Source organism: Haemaphysalis longicornis, unplaced genomic scaffold (assembly GCF_048455015.1).
Source record: "Haemaphysalis longicornis isolate Haplotype H1 unplaced genomic scaffold, Haemaphysalis longicornis Haplotype H1 scaffold_43, whole genome shotgun sequence".
Taxonomy (NCBI): Eukaryota; Metazoa; Arthropoda; class Arachnida; order Ixodida; family Ixodidae; genus Haemaphysalis; species Haemaphysalis longicornis.
This window is the reverse complement of record NW_027526371.1, coordinates 1493672-1508982: the sequence shown is the minus strand read 5'-3', so window position 1 is coordinate 1508982 and position 15311 is coordinate 1493672. Positions and strand designations below refer to the sequence as shown.

The window sequence follows — 15311 nt, the reverse complement described above, 5'->3', positions numbered from 1 at the left end:
AAAGAAGACTGTGCCGCACCGACGGGTCAGCTAAGCCTTGCCAGTCGCAGCGCTACCACGCCTCGCCCGCCGGCCTCATCGACGCATCATCTCGACGGTATTCACCCCCTCGAGAAATGGAGAGCATTGGAGACATCGACGCGGCATAGTTGTCCGACTCGAGATGGCGGTGGTTCGCCGAAATTAACTAGCCTACAAGGGCGTCGAGCAAGCGGCCACCACGCAGGAGCTCAACCAGCGCCATATCAGGGACTCCCCACCAAAGGCGCAAAAGCGCAAGTTACCCCCAATTATTCTGCTAATAATGCGGCAAAGAACAATGTTGCATTACGTTTTTCGTAATAAATATATCAGAGGGTAAGCTTGTGCATTTGTGCACTCTTAATAAAAAAGGTCGAGAAAAGGTAGTAACGGCCGTATTTACTAACTCTTTACGAACCTTACTACCCCGCGGTTTTGTACGTAGGCTCTGCCACTAACAACTGCATGGTTAGTGTAAGGGTTCCAGGCGCCAGCGACGCTGCAGAGTAGAACGCGCGGGAAGCGGCGGTTTCCTGAAAGGCGCATGAAGGGCTTTATAGCAGCCAGCTTGCTAAGAGCGAACGGCCTTTGGATCATGCTGCCTGCGTGCAGACGAATTGTCTTGAGCCTCAGCTGGGCGGTGGCGTTGTTTTGAACGGCGTATTCGAAAGCACAGTACGAGCGTGGGAAAGTGTGGGTCGGATGTTCGATGCACGTGGCAGCGGTTTCTTAGACGGCCGCCTGCGCGCGCGTTTAGCCAGTGGGACGGTTGTAAAACCAATTGGCCCGACGCGCTTCTGATGACGGGGAGGCTTGGAGCTGTCGGCTGGAGCGGGACAGCGGTCGATTTGGGGGGAAAGTGCTCTCTTTGTTGGCCCGTGCGCGCGCGGAGTGGAGGCGTGCGAGGGTGTGCGCGTTGCGGCTGGGGATGGGTGCGGCAGAGGCGACGCCTGAGCCGGCCGCCGTGTCCTTTTGTCCCTACGCGCTGTTTCTGGCCCACGGTCCAATTAACGGGGCATCGCCTGTCAACGGGGGAGAATCTTGGGGACGCACCGGGTCGTTAAGACGGATGTGTATGGGTTTCAGCTGGCTTGAGTGGCTGTCCGGTCTTGGACGAGAATCGTGGGAACGGGCGGCGCAGGCCGCATTCGTAGAGGCTTGTTCCCGGCCGCTTGCACGTGTCTCAGCGGATTTTTGAGTGTTTGTTGTGTTTGTTGGTTTGCTTTTGATATTTTCCTTCTTCCTGTTGTGAGAGAGGGTGACCGATGTCTCAGGGTTACGGGGGGCGTTGCCCACCGCGGTTTAAACCCTGATGTGGTAACCCGCCCAATCAGATCGCCAAGGGATGCTGATTGCCCTGTGTATCGGGGGTGGAGACTAGGTGACCCATAAAACCACGAGACACGAGGTCTCGAGGTGGAATCCTCAGGGTTTTAATGTGCTATGCTCGGCCGGCGTATTGCCGGGCTAGCCAAGTCAGGCTAGGGAGGATCTCACCACTTGGGTAGTTTTAGGTCAGGGTCCGTCGCTGACGGGGGTGCAGTGTGCACAAAGTCTTAGCTGACCTAGAACTCCATTTTATTTCTTAATCTGTCTACTTCAGTCTGTAAATACCCTGTATATGTCTTCCGTGTAAATATACAGTTTTTGACAAACCCTCCATCAACCATCGTCGTCGTGTCATCAGTGCCACAACCATCACGCACCAATGCAGCTCATTATCATCTTCAACAAGTAACAACATCGAACCAAACCTTTACTGGCGCAGCCAACAGGATTTGCGAGGCGCGACGACAAGGAGGGCGACGACTGAAGAACAACAAGTAAGGGGCGCATCTGCAACTGGGGGAAGACATCGTCTACCGGAAGCCCGTGCAGACAGCGGGACGGCGAGCGGTAGGCTTGCCGGGGACCACCAGGAGCAACGAAGGCGTCGACACAGCGTCGGCGTCGCAGCGACTACTGGGGAAGCAGCGCATGAGGTGTGTGACTGCGGACACTGACGGAACGCCGTGACCGTGCGGTGAGGAGCAGGAGCGAAGAGAGGCCACCGGGAAGACGGCGTCTGTCACAGCGCGTCGTGTGGTGAGGTCCCTTTGCCTTCACCCATGCGCGATCACTGCCGTTAAATCAGGGCATGAATTAGCGTAAACTACGATTTAGTTCGCATAGCTAATCATGGCGAGTAAGAATCGCTCAGTCGAAGCGATGGAAGCGGAGCTCAGGGCTGTTCGGGAGAACATTAGGGACTTAGAGCGTGAGCTCGAGCTAATGGAACAGCGCGAAAGAGCCCGGCAGTTGCCGCGGCGGGGGGCGGCGGAACAGAAGCTGTGCGAGGCGACGCCGCATTGTCAGCGCCGAACACCGATGAAGCGGCCATGTCAGAGGCGGGGGGACGCGCGTGCGTCGAACCCGTTGCGGCCGCCGCAGGGGTTCAGGAGCCGCCGCCCGATGCCGTCTCGTTGTGGTCAGTTCATTCAGATCGGGAAAAGACTGGAGAGACCGCACGTGAGTGTCTGGTCTCACGCCGGTGCGGGATTGCGATCCCGAGAGATGAGCCTTCAGGGCAGTTGGCAGATGATCAGGAGCCGGAGCTGGCCGACGAGGCCGTAGAAAAGATGGGTGAGGACGCGCCGAATGTTTTGCCGTGTACCAACGGAGCAGCGACAGTTTCATTCGCAGCGGCGATCCCACCGGGGCTTCAGGAGTCGCCGCCCGATGCTGGCTCGGACCGGTCAGTAAATCCAGACCGCGGGCAATCTCAGGAGAATGCAAGCGAGGGTGTAGACCTACACCACCGTGAGGCTGTAATCCAGGTAATCGAGCAGAAGGGGCAGACTAACGGCGCGGTCGCCGTATCTGAGGCCGCGAAGGGTAGTGACCGCCATCACCACTGGCAGAGCGACGCGGTAGGCAGGCAGGGTGCTTCGGTAGCGCTCTACCCGCGAGCTGTTCTCGACGACACGGAGTGTCGAGAGGAGCCAGCTGTCGCAATTCCGGAGAGAAGCAGAGAGACAGGGTCGAGCAGGACGCGCTAGTATGGCTAACATGCCTCTCGGGCATTGTTCTGCAGCAAGCAGATGAGAGGCGCGTACAGGGCTCGACGGAGCAAGGGCACAAGCCGCTCGAAATTGAGCATCGTGTCGCACCGGTAAGAATGCGTGAACAGAGGCAAGCGAGCTGAAGTGTTCTTGCAGTGAAGGAGAGACCAACACCTTAAGTGCAGGCAAGCGTTTGTTCGCTTGCAAGGGCCTTCCACGCGAGGTTTCGCATTGTCGAGGCAGGGGTAGTTTCACGCACAAGCGCGGGAAGTTTTCTCCGCGCAGGTTGAATACCCAGCGGCTGTCAGGCGCTCATTTTGTGTGGCCTGGGGCTATTTCGGTCAGGTGTGGCTTTTCGGTGGCCAGATTGAGCTCGAGGTAGAGGGGCAGCTCCATGTGAATACGGAAGGGCTTCCGTTTTTCTGCGGTGTTCCTAAGGGAGCGGTCGTGTTCGCGTGCGGGTGCATGGCGGGGGAACCATACTGTGCAATCCAGAGAGTCGTGTCGCAACAATGACTGGTCGTGCTGCTGAAGAAGACAGCGATACGAGACGTTGCTGACTGGCACCGGCTCTGTGTGTGTTTCGCTAGCGGAGCACAGCGAACTGTACGCTGTGTAGCGAACGTGATGCTACACCGGACATTTTTTTTTCTTCGTTTGGAACTGTTATTATTTTGGGGGCGTCCTTGTTCGAAGGGTTTGTGTGTGCATGCGAGCTCGTGTTAGCGTGTTTTCTGCATACAAGTATGTGAATTGTTTTCACTGTCGCTTTGCACGCCTGGATTTTGTTTGTGTTATTCCCGTAGTGACCAGTGGGCCACTACGTGAATCTTGTGACGGGCGTGTAAGGGTTCCAGGCGCCAGCGATGCTGCAGAGTAAAACGCGTGGGAAGCGGCGGTTTCCTGAAAGGCGCATGAAGGGCTTTATAGCAGCCAGCTTGCTAAGAGCGAACGGCCTTTGGATCATGCCGCCTGCGTGCAGACGAATTTTCTTGAGCCTCAGCTGGGCGGTGGCGTTGTTTTGAACGGCGTGTTCGAAAGCACAGTACGAGCGTGGGAAAGCGTGGGTCGGATGTTCGATGCACGTGGCAGCGGTTTCTTAGACGGCCGCCTGCGCGCGCGTTTAGCCAGTGGGACGGTTGTAAAACCAATTGGCCCGACGCGCTTCTGATGACGGGGAGGCTTGGAGCTGTCGGCTGGAGCGGGACAGCGGTCGATTTGGGGGGAAAGTGCTCTCTTTGTTGGCCCGTGCACGCGCGGAGTGGAGGCGTGCGAGGGTGTGCGCGTTGCGGCTGGGGATGGGCGCGGCAGAGGCGACGCCTGAGCCGGCCGCCGTGTCCTTTTGTCCCTACGCGCTGTTTCTGGCCCACGGTCCAATTAACGGGGCATCGCCTGTCAACGGGGGAGAATCTTGGTGACGCGCCGGGTCGTTAAGACGGATGCTTATGGGTTTCAGCTGGCTTGAGTGGCTGTCCGGTCTTGGACGAGAATCGTGGGAACGGGCGGCGCAGGCCGCATTCGTAGAGGCTTGTTCCCGGCAGCTTGCACGTGTCTCAGCGGGTTTTTGAGTGTTTGTTGTGTTTGTTGGTTTGCTTTTGATATTTTCCTTCTTCCTGTTGTGAGAGAGGGTGACCGATGTCTCAGGGTTACGGGGGGCGTTGCCCACCGTGGTTTAAACCCGGATGTGGTAACCCGCCCAATCAGATTGCCAAGGGATGCTGGTTGGCCTGTGTATCAGGGGTGGAGACTAGGTGACCCATTAAAACCACAAGACACGAGGTCTCGAGGTGGAATCCTCAGGGTTTTAATGTGCTATGCTCGGCCGGCGTATTGCCGGGCTAGCCAGGGCAGGCTAGGGAAGATTTCACCAGTTGGGTAGTTTTAGGTCAGGGTCCGCCGCTGACGGGGGCGCCGCGTGCACAGTCTTAGCTTACCTAGAATCCCATTTTATTTCTTACTCTGTCTACTTCAGTCTGTAAATATCCTGTATATGTCTTCCGTGTAAATATACAGTTTTTGAAAAACCCTCCATCAACCATCGTTGTCGTGTCATCAGTGCCGCAACCATCAGGCACCAACGCATATCATCATCTTCAACAACAACGAAAGAACGAACCTAAAACCTTTACTGTTAGTAAATTAACTGAGTGTAGGAAGTAGTATGCACTAGATTAAGGTCATGCTTGTGACTAGTTCATGCATGACCTGTTAGTAAACGCACGTAGCTCAGAAGAGTGTTATCGCTAGGACTTTACTAGGGGAGGTATTTTACTTGCTGCCTTCTTCAGTTAGTAACCCTGACTAGTGCTACATTTACTACTTCCAGTTACTAAGAACCTAGTGTATACTGGGACATGTAACTTTTTAGTATTCCATTAGCGAATGCCCCGATCGTTTTTTTAAGAGTTTAGGCTCATCTTCGTGCCCTGCACTGTTTTGTGATCTAGATTTATGACTGCGTATTTAACAACAAGTGTTATATTATATTCGCGATAACAGCCCATTTTTGTCAATGGCGAAGCGCGGATTTTAAATAATTTGCGTTGTGTGCTCAGCTGAGCTCAGCTACACTTGGGATACAGATTGCTATGGTTGTAGAAAGTGCGCATGAGCGACCAGAAGACAAGTGTAGTTATATGTCTGTGCTCTGTCCAATAAAAGTTAGTTGAGAGTTTGGGCTTGTCCCGTCCTTTCGTGTTGTTTTTTCAGGCTAAGTCCTTGTTTATTCATGATGAGCCAACTCGCTCAACAACAAGCTCTTCCAAAATGGCGGGTTTGTGCGGTTAACAGTGCGACTGAATCATCTGCTTGCGCTGCATGCAGTGGTCACCCACCGGCCTCAGTACAGTTAACGTACTGTGGCTGAACTCCAATGCCCGTAGAATGGCCGAACTTCCGACAGCTTTAGTCCGGCTGGAGTCCGACGACCGCATCTCGGCTGACCTCCGGTGGCCGTACTTCGGCCGCAAACGCGTGGCTTTCGAATGGCCAGAGCCCTACGGCGGGAATGTGGCCGTATGAACGTAAGCTGGTCGACCGGCCGACGGAGACTGGCCATTGGATAGCCTTGGGAGAACGGCCGTGTGCGGCCAAAAGGCCCACATTTGGACACGGGCCATACACGACTGCCGTAAAACGGCCGGATGGAAAATCACTGGCCAAAGTACATCAGCTTGAGTTAGGCCGAATGGTCCTGTGCTGCCTATTCATGATAGAACAAATAGGATAATGTATTATACCATAAAACCACTTCACACGACTTGCAGAATTGTTGTCGAAGACAGCACTTGTCTCCCAGGCAGCACAGGACTGTTCGGCCTTACTCAAGCCGGTGTACGTTGGCCGGTGATTTTCTGCCCGGCCTTTCTCCAGCAACCATGTTCGGCCCGTGTCCAAATGTGGGCCTTTTGGCCGTATACGGCCGTACTCCCATCACTGTCCAACGGCCAGTGCCCGTCGGCCAGTCGACCGGCTTACGTTCATACGGCCATATTCCAGCCGTAGGGCTCCAAAGCCACCCGTGTGCGGCCGAAGCACGGCCACCGGAGGACAGCCGAGATGCGGTCGTCGGAGTCCAGCCGGACTAAAGCTGCCGGAAATTTGGCCGTGCTACGGGCATTGTAGTTCAGCCACACTACGTTAACTGTACTGAGGCCGGTGGACGACCACTGCAGCGCAAGCAGATACTCAATCGCTCTGTGCAGCAGCACAAACCTTCCATTTTGGGTCCACTGCACCCACATCAAAGTGAGCCCGCGCGCAACCACCAGCCGTGCAGCCTTCAGCGCAGCCTGGCTTAATTATCAGCGTCACTTTACACCAAAATTAATTTATTCAACAGTGCTCACAAATGGTCGTTCCTTTACTTGCTGTGCCTCTTTTACTGTCGAATACAGCAAATATTAATTTCTTTGCAGAGCTAGAATAGATGTATTGCCCAGGTCCTGATATCTTCTGTGGGGCGGCTTACCTGTAATAAACAAGGAAGGATGAGGGGGGGGGGGGGGAGGCGGAAGGCGCATACTTTGGTGGGTTGAATTTCAGAAAGATGAAAGTGCTGCTTTTAGGCAATTTCTTTTAAGACAACACTTTCATGCTCTGACTAAATCAACTATTTTTACAACAGCTGCTTGACCAGTTTTTTTGTATATAAAACCAGTGCGAATGCCTTTACAAAGCGGTTCGGTACTCCGCAAAACACTCAGCAGCATTCAATATAATTTACATCACACAAAAAGTATGTCCAGTATTTGCCCATTTTTCTTGCAAAGAAATTTTCTACTCGATCAACTTTTCTGATGATCTTTCACAGGGCTGATCCTAGAAGAGATCGAAGAAGTACATTCAGTTTCAATATATTTATTATGTTGTTTTCATCAGTTACGTGCACACTCCTTAATAGTCCAAAAGAACCAAATTTTCCTCTAAAGAAAATTCTAGAGAAATTTCTGTGTTAAGAAAATTCTGCGTTAAGAAAATTCTAGACGTGTTGCGAATGACGCCCTTCTTCAGATGTCTGCAGTTGTATCCCTCTCTGTTCACGCAAGGAAAGGAGTAAGACAAGAGTTTCATATTTTCTTTCAAACAAATAACTTAGCAATTGTAGCATTCATACAGCAAACCTTGCGTACTGCAACGAATAAAGCAATAAATATTTCATTGGTCAAGTTTGAATGCGTAGGGTTCTCAACCCGTCGGAGGTGAACTTGCGGCTCCGCAAGTTTATTTATTTATTTATTTATTTATTTATTTATTTATTTATTTAATTATTTATTCGAATATTTATTTATTTATTTGATACCTGCTTGCCCTTGCTTGCATTACAGCAGGGAGATACATAACACTAAGCATGAAATATCAGACCAAATAACAAAATAATTCTACAAAGCGTGGTGAAAATTGTCATTATAAACAGTGGATAAAATCATACGTGGAAGATAATTACACTCTCATCTTTATTTAAAATAAAATGAATCGCGCGAGGCGTCACCTTAAAGGAAAGTTAATAATTTGCTTCAAGCTAGCGATCCCACTTTGGAATATGTAGAATGGCGCTTGGATATACTTGTCCCCTTCTATTCCAGTTTTCTAATGATAGATATTACGAAAAAATTTCAACCTCAGGTTTCGTCTATGATCTTTCCCCTCTTACCATTTAAGTTTACTTTTACTTTCCCTCGTCCTAAGTTGACAGTGCCAATACCTTACGAATCGCACTGCCCTATTCTGCATGTTTTCGAGCGTATCAACGAGCTCTTTGCTGTGGGGATCCCAGAAAAGACATGCGTACTCCTACATTGAGCGCACATGAGTGAAATACGGTTGTTCTTTTAAGTTAGGTGGAGTTTCGCTGAAATTTTATCTCGGAAAGCCAAAAACACGTGCAGCCGTAACTTTTATGTTGTGAACGTGCCTATTTCTCTAACAACTCGTTAAATAAACTCCTCGTTATTTATATTCCCCGGCCGTTCTTAAAGCAGTGTAATTTTCTGTATACGCATTCAATTGGAATGAAGGTTTTCTTGTAAAGTTGACGTTAACACACTTTTTAAGATTAAATGACTTTTCAGAATCAGCACACCATGATGTTATTAATTTGAATCACGCTGCAAGTATTTTGAATCACGTGCATTCGCTATAGTCGTGTAAGTTACACAGTCATTCGCGAACATTTTTAACAAAGATTTGAGGCCACACAAATAAGAGAGGGCCCGCAACTGAGTTTTGGGGAATTCCTGAGGTCGCGGGAACAAATCCGGACGAACAACCATTGAGAGCGACCAGATGCTGTCTTAGAGAGATATACTCGGCTATCCATGCAATAGCCGATTCATTCAGTTTATTGCCCGCAATGTACTAACAAGAAGGGGATATGAAACACCGTAAAATGCTTTTTTGCCGCACAAGAAAATAGTCAGCTACTTTAAGCTTACATACTATTGGGAAGCCAGAGGCTGACTCCACTGTTGGGAATTTCACCGCTGACTCCACTGTTGCGAACCATGGTAGCGTGGTTGCTGTGGACCGAGGTGGGTGTTGTGCCGGGGTAGTCATGATGGCGTGGCGAGGTTGACGGAGAAGAAGAAAACTTTATATACAAGTATTTACATCTTGGTATGAGAGCGGGCAGTGCGCTCCTGCACGCGAGAGATTAAATAGGCACGTTGGGTCCCTTCCCCTTCACCCTTTTTCTCCGGCTGACGTCAGGAGGCACCAATCACGGAGGTCATGGCACTGATAGGAGCGCCACCACGCAAAACACACGCGCACACGCACGAGACCCCTCCTCTCCTGGGCAGGTGAGCGCCAGGTTGCTCCCGCCGTGGCAATCCGCCGTGGTCAGAGCCCTCCTTTGTCCTGGCGATGTTGCACTACCACGAAGACGCTTTGCATCCCTCGGTGGAAATATTCTTCGAGTGGCTTATTGAAGACAACACGCCACAAGAGGGCATGACAATGAGTTGCGGGCACGCCGCCGAGGCTTGTTGTGCAGGGCGCCCAGCATTGCTTTTGTTAGCACCCCCGCTGGCCGGTTGGCGCTTTGAGAAGCCACGAGGTCGCTGAAAGGCGCATAGTTCAAGTAGGCGCAAAGTTCGCCACTGTGAATACGCCGGTTTGTGGAAAGTCGATGACTGAGGGTCCCAGGCAGGTTTTCGAGGAATCAATGTCGCAACAATACCCAGCTTTCTCGCTAAAAATTACAACCTCTCGGGAAACTAGACAAAACCCCTTGAGGAAAATGAGATTTGGCATAAAGCCAGAAGTCAACGTGAAGGTTAAAACGCTGAAATAATATTTCAGGTTTCTGAATATTTTTTTTGTGTAATTCGCTGTCAAATCTAACTCTCCATGCATTTCTATGGGATAGTTCCCATGGCTCAGGAACCCAGTCGTGCAACGTGCGCGACTTGAAACTGTGCACAAAGCAAGTATTCACCCCAAATATTAGCTGTGCAAAAGAACGTTTCATTTCGCTAAAAAATTACAGAGTAATCACTGTTGAAAGGACTGCCATGAGCGGCAAAGCTGCACATGTCTATTGCTAGAGCCAAATGGTGCGTGAACTCGACAAGCTGCGTTGAGCAAGAAAAACCCGACGAAATCCGTGTTTGCTAGGATGCTGGCGATTATCTTTAACCAAATGAGTCATATCCCAAGTGTAGCTAATCTCAATTTCAAACACCGCATCTAAATTAACATGCAGGCTTCGTCATTTACAAGGCTCTGTTGTTATGGCAAATTCAAAATAACACTTGTTTCTAAATAGGCAGTCATAAAATCCCATGAAGTAACATAGTGCAGGGCACGAAGTTGAGCCTACCAATGCACGAGCTTAGCCTCTTCTACGTTTATCACAAACAATATAGTGCAAATTGTTTTTCGCAGTATTATTGTGAGAAGAATAGCCGGAAACTTGCGCTTTTGCGCGCCCTTGCCTTTCTTTGGTGGGGAGTCCTTGACATGGCGCCGGTTGAGCTCCTGCGATGTGGCAGCTTGCTCGACACCTTTTATGGCCACTTATTTTGGTGAACCACCGCCATCTCTGGTCGGACATTGCTGCCGGGTCGATGTCTCCAATTGTCTCCATTTCTTGGGGGGGGGCGAAAAGCCTCGAGCTGATGCGTCGGCGAAGCCGACGGGCGAGGCGTTGTAGCGGCTATGACTGGCGAGGCTTAGCTCACCCGTCGGTGTGGCACAGTCTTCTTGTGGCAATAAATGGCATTTATACGGCTTAAACGTTTCCCTGGTTATGTCCAGTGAGTCCTTGCACCTTGCCCGTTCACCTAGAACACTCATTACTGCTTGACAAACGTAGTTCGTTCATTTAAAACGTAGAAACACCGAGCGGATGAAAAACGTGTGTGCGCCATTCGACTCCCTAACGGTTCTTTCTTCACCCAGGGAAAAACTGGTCCTACATCGGCGGGTCTTCTTCCAAGCATGTCTGTGTATGAATTCTCGGCGCCCAGACGCACGCCGTCGTTCGCATAATGACGTAAAACCTGATACCTTACGAAGGCTGGTCTCCTCTTGAACACCGGTTGCCGAAAATTCTGCGGCAGTTCGCTTGCCGTAATTCGGCCGAGGACCGCTAACCAAATGATAAACGTACATTCTGAGGCCGTAAGTCGGCCGGTCTCCTTTATAACACCAGCTGCCCGAAGAAAACGAGTATTCTGCCGCCGGACGCGTGGTTCACCGTTGGAGGAGCGAATGCACGGCAGCCGCGCTACGGCCGGTCTCCTTTAGAACACCAACTGCCACAAGAATACGGATGTCCTGTGGCCAGTCGCTTGCCGTACTTCGGCTGAACACCGCTTCCGGAAGGAAAAACGGATGCCCTAATGCCGTACTCCGGCCGATTGCTTTCTCAACATCGGCAGCCGAAAGGCAACTGAATGTCTGGCAGCCGGGCAGCTGCCGTTGTGCGTCTGAACACGGGCGGCCGGAGAAATACCGAAGCGCTGGTTGCCGAATGTTTGCCGTTCATCGTATGATCAGTGGCTGCCAGAACCTGGATGCTGGCCGGACATGCCAGAAAGTGGCCTCAACGGGCCGGTCTTGGGACACATTTTCTGTGCCGCCTGGGCTCCTAAATATCCTTAATTACAGAAATAACCTCGCCACGACACTTTGGAAAAACAAAACAAAAAAGAAAGAGTGCGGAAGGCATTGAAAAAAATTAACAGTGATTTTCGGTGTAGAGAATTTACCCTTTATTTGGAAATTTCTGGCTGTGTTTTGGCCAAAAACTGAAAAAAGAAACTTTTGGTAGATACAAGCAATTTAAGGAGTCGTGAAGTAAAGAGGAAAAATATTGTGCATGACTTCAACGGTGCACCGCAGTTCCAAAATCTTGCAATGCTTGCAGTCTCGATCTCACTTGCAAGCTCAGCCGCCCAGCACATTTTCTCTTGGGTTGGCGAAGTGAAGACACGTAAACGCACTGGGCTAACTAGCAAGACTCTGAATGAAACCATGGTAGCGCGCTCTAGATTACACTCCACAGAGATTTGCTGCAAAATCTTCAAAATTACGCCGAACACATCGCTCTTCACACAGAAGAGAACACCCGAGTGGGTTAAATGCTCAGTTGATGTAATCCGGTACTACGTCTGCGTAGTACTGATTCCGTCAACTCACGAAAGAGCCTCGATTACCCAACAATGCCTGGTTATTTTTTATGCGGGAAGTCTTACCTGGGAGTTTTGCAATGCAAAGTAAGCGTGCTGCTTCGTACAAAACGTAAAATTTACAGTCAAATGCTACTGAGCGGAAGCTGTAGTGAAATTTAGTTCACGCTGAAACACTGATTCTCTGAACGGCGTCTGCGTCAGGAAGGCTACGTAAAGTAGGCATACGTGGCACGTCTTAACGCCCAAATCCGAACAGGAGCCCAACATAACGATATATTAGCTAAACTGAGCGTGCAGGGAAATTTGCAGGATATATATTGAGAAATCCGTGGGATTATGTTTGTTATCGATAATGAACATCGAGTGTAAATGGATCGTTATTATCAGTTGATAAATGGTCATTGAGGGGCCCGGGATTTCGAGGGGAGAGTAGTATACTGTTTCAAAGAAGTGTATTTCACTGAATGATACAGCTTGGCAATGAGATTTACTTTGTGTTGAAGAAAGGTCTTGATATTCGTCTAATATAGAAGCGAATTCAGTATACGCGGAGTCTGCATCGCTCATTAGCGCAAGACGCGACATGTCAGCTTTGCGGAAATGTGCTATAAATTGACCTATGGTTCCTACGGACATATAAAACGAACTGGTGTTTCTATTAGCCTTACTGTAGACGGAGTAAAATTATATAATAATCAGTCATGTCACTCATGAGGATTCCGCAATGTTGGGACTGAAGTCAGTTAGATAATATATGGCCAATGAGTGTGCTTCTGTTCCCTGAAGAAAACCTTGTAGGAAAAAATAGTAATGATGAAATGCAATACCAGAGAAACAAATTGGTGTGTTTGATATTCTCCGGGTGGTCGTTGTTTAGCAGGCTAATGTTGATATCACCAATTATGACCTTTTTGTTTTCATGCGTTATTGTGGCTAGTAGTTCATTAGTCTAATAAAGGAATACGAGACTCATGATTACCGTGACCAACAGACGCAGGCTAGTGCAGTTTTATTGCCGTAAAGTGAATAAGATGACTCATCTATTTGGATCCATGCAGATTCGCAATTTAGTGCCGCGAGATATAGGCCAATTCTTAGCTTCTGTTTATTTGCCGCAGTTACAAAAATTGCGGCAGCCCCATGGTTACCTGCCCCTCTCTTACAGTACTCGAAAGCATATGATAGAAAACCGAACCGATTTTCGCTATAATGAAATAACCAAGTCTCAGAAATGCAGACGAATGAAAATCTATCCGGTATTCTTGACAAGGGTGCATATAACCTGTTGATGTTCTTGAGGCTGCGGGCATTGAAATGGATAACCACAAGAATAAATCTTTGAAGAAAAGGAGAAGTTTATCAGCTGACAGATACGTAAACATTAAACAGATCCAGAAGAGACAACAGCGAGCATGCAATGTCTACCGAAGCGCAGCAAGATCGCGGTCATTAGCAATGCGGAACCCGTTGCCGTCTGCCGTCTCTAGCTTTCATATGGCAGTTTCGGGTCCGAAAGAACAAAGGAATTGCTATCCTTTCTCTGCTTTTAGGACAGGGAGTTTTGCAAAGACTGTTTTTTTTGGAGTCAAGTGTTCATTCGAGTCTGGTTAGCTCTGTTCCAGAGAACCGGAGATCCTTTATACTCAGCTTAATTTTGTGCCTTGGCGATAAAATCTTTTTCTTTGCTCGAGTGCAGAAACGAACGATGATGGTTGGTTTTGTGAAACATTTGTAGCAACGCGATCAACTGCGTCTGTGTCGCTGTTAGCAACTGGGCAGCCAATCGTCGCTTTCAGTTTTCTGACGACCTCGTCTCACGTTCCACCCAGAGTTCAAGGAATCCGGCTCACTTCAACGTTATTTCATCGAGAATATTGTTCAAGCTCGGAAACACGTATGGACAAGCCCGCAGCTGACAACTGCCCCGGCAGGGTACTCTAAAGAAAGAGTATGTACTCTAAACGAAGACTACGCAGAACTGAAAGTTTGGTGCCGTTCTTGTGAAGGTACTTTGTTTTTGTGTGCTGGATCGGCTCCGAATTCATTGCCAGGCGCGCCGTAGTCTTTCACGCACAGTATTGCTCTATTGATTATCATATTGAATACTGGGTTGGTTTGAAAATAGTTAAGCCAAGTTACCCCGGACATGTGCCAAGGTTGTGGTCTGCTAGTACTGATGGGGAGCTTCACTCTAGTATTTTAATGTGCTTCGAAAAGTTTTCTTCAACAAAGCGCATTCGCATGGACAGATATTTTTGCCCCTTTGGCCTTTTTTTAGAGTAGATAAACTCTGACCACAGTTTGAAGTGATCGGGCGTATAGTTATATTCCAAAGTGTTGAAAGTATTTAAGCGTGATCGCCTTATGCTTGTTGCGAATTTCATCGAATGACAATAGACTTTTGCCACTCATGCCACTCCTCAGTTCTCCCCATTTTTACCCTCACGCTCTTCCCTTACCTTCAAAGTCTTCCTGTAATTTTTGAAATGAATGGTTTTCAAATCCCACAATTTTCCCGCATTCGCATTGCTCAAGCCCCATCACGGTTACTTTTATTATTTGCCGCAATCTCCAATTCTTTGGGCACTGATTTTAACTTGATCAAAACTGAATGCCTAATAAAGAACCCCTGGAACTATCGGTTACCTACATATATTTTGCCTTAAATAGTCGTCAGGATCCTTCTGGTTTAAACAATGCGTACATGAATAGAGCCATGGTGGCAATTTCAGTAGTTTGGAATACTCGTGCTTCTATATAGTTCACGTTCAAACATTATTTACAGCTGTTCACCTATCGGCAAGCAGTTCAAGAGACAGACAGACAGACAGACAGACAGACAGACAGACAGACAGACAGACAGACAGACAGACAGACAGACAGACAGACAGACATACGGGCGGGCGGGCGGACGGACGAACGGACGGTCGGAGACACGCAGAGACAGACAGAAAGACAGACAGACAGACAGACAGACAGACAGAGACAGACAGACAGACACACAGACAGGCAAACTAAACTTTTCGTTTTTACTTAGAACAAATGGGGAAAAGGGGCCCGAAGTTCCGAGTGTTCGTGGTATACCCAGCTGAGATACATGTACAAGCTATGT

General features: G+C 49.2%; 1 long non-coding RNA gene across 1 annotated transcript in view; it reads left to right on the top strand.

The window, feature by feature from the left end:
- LOC144137651 (uncharacterized) overlaps positions 1-15311 on the top strand; it is a 73381-nt gene that overhangs the window by 9412 nt on the left and 48658 nt on the right. The gene's annotated exons all lie outside the window — the stretch shown is intronic.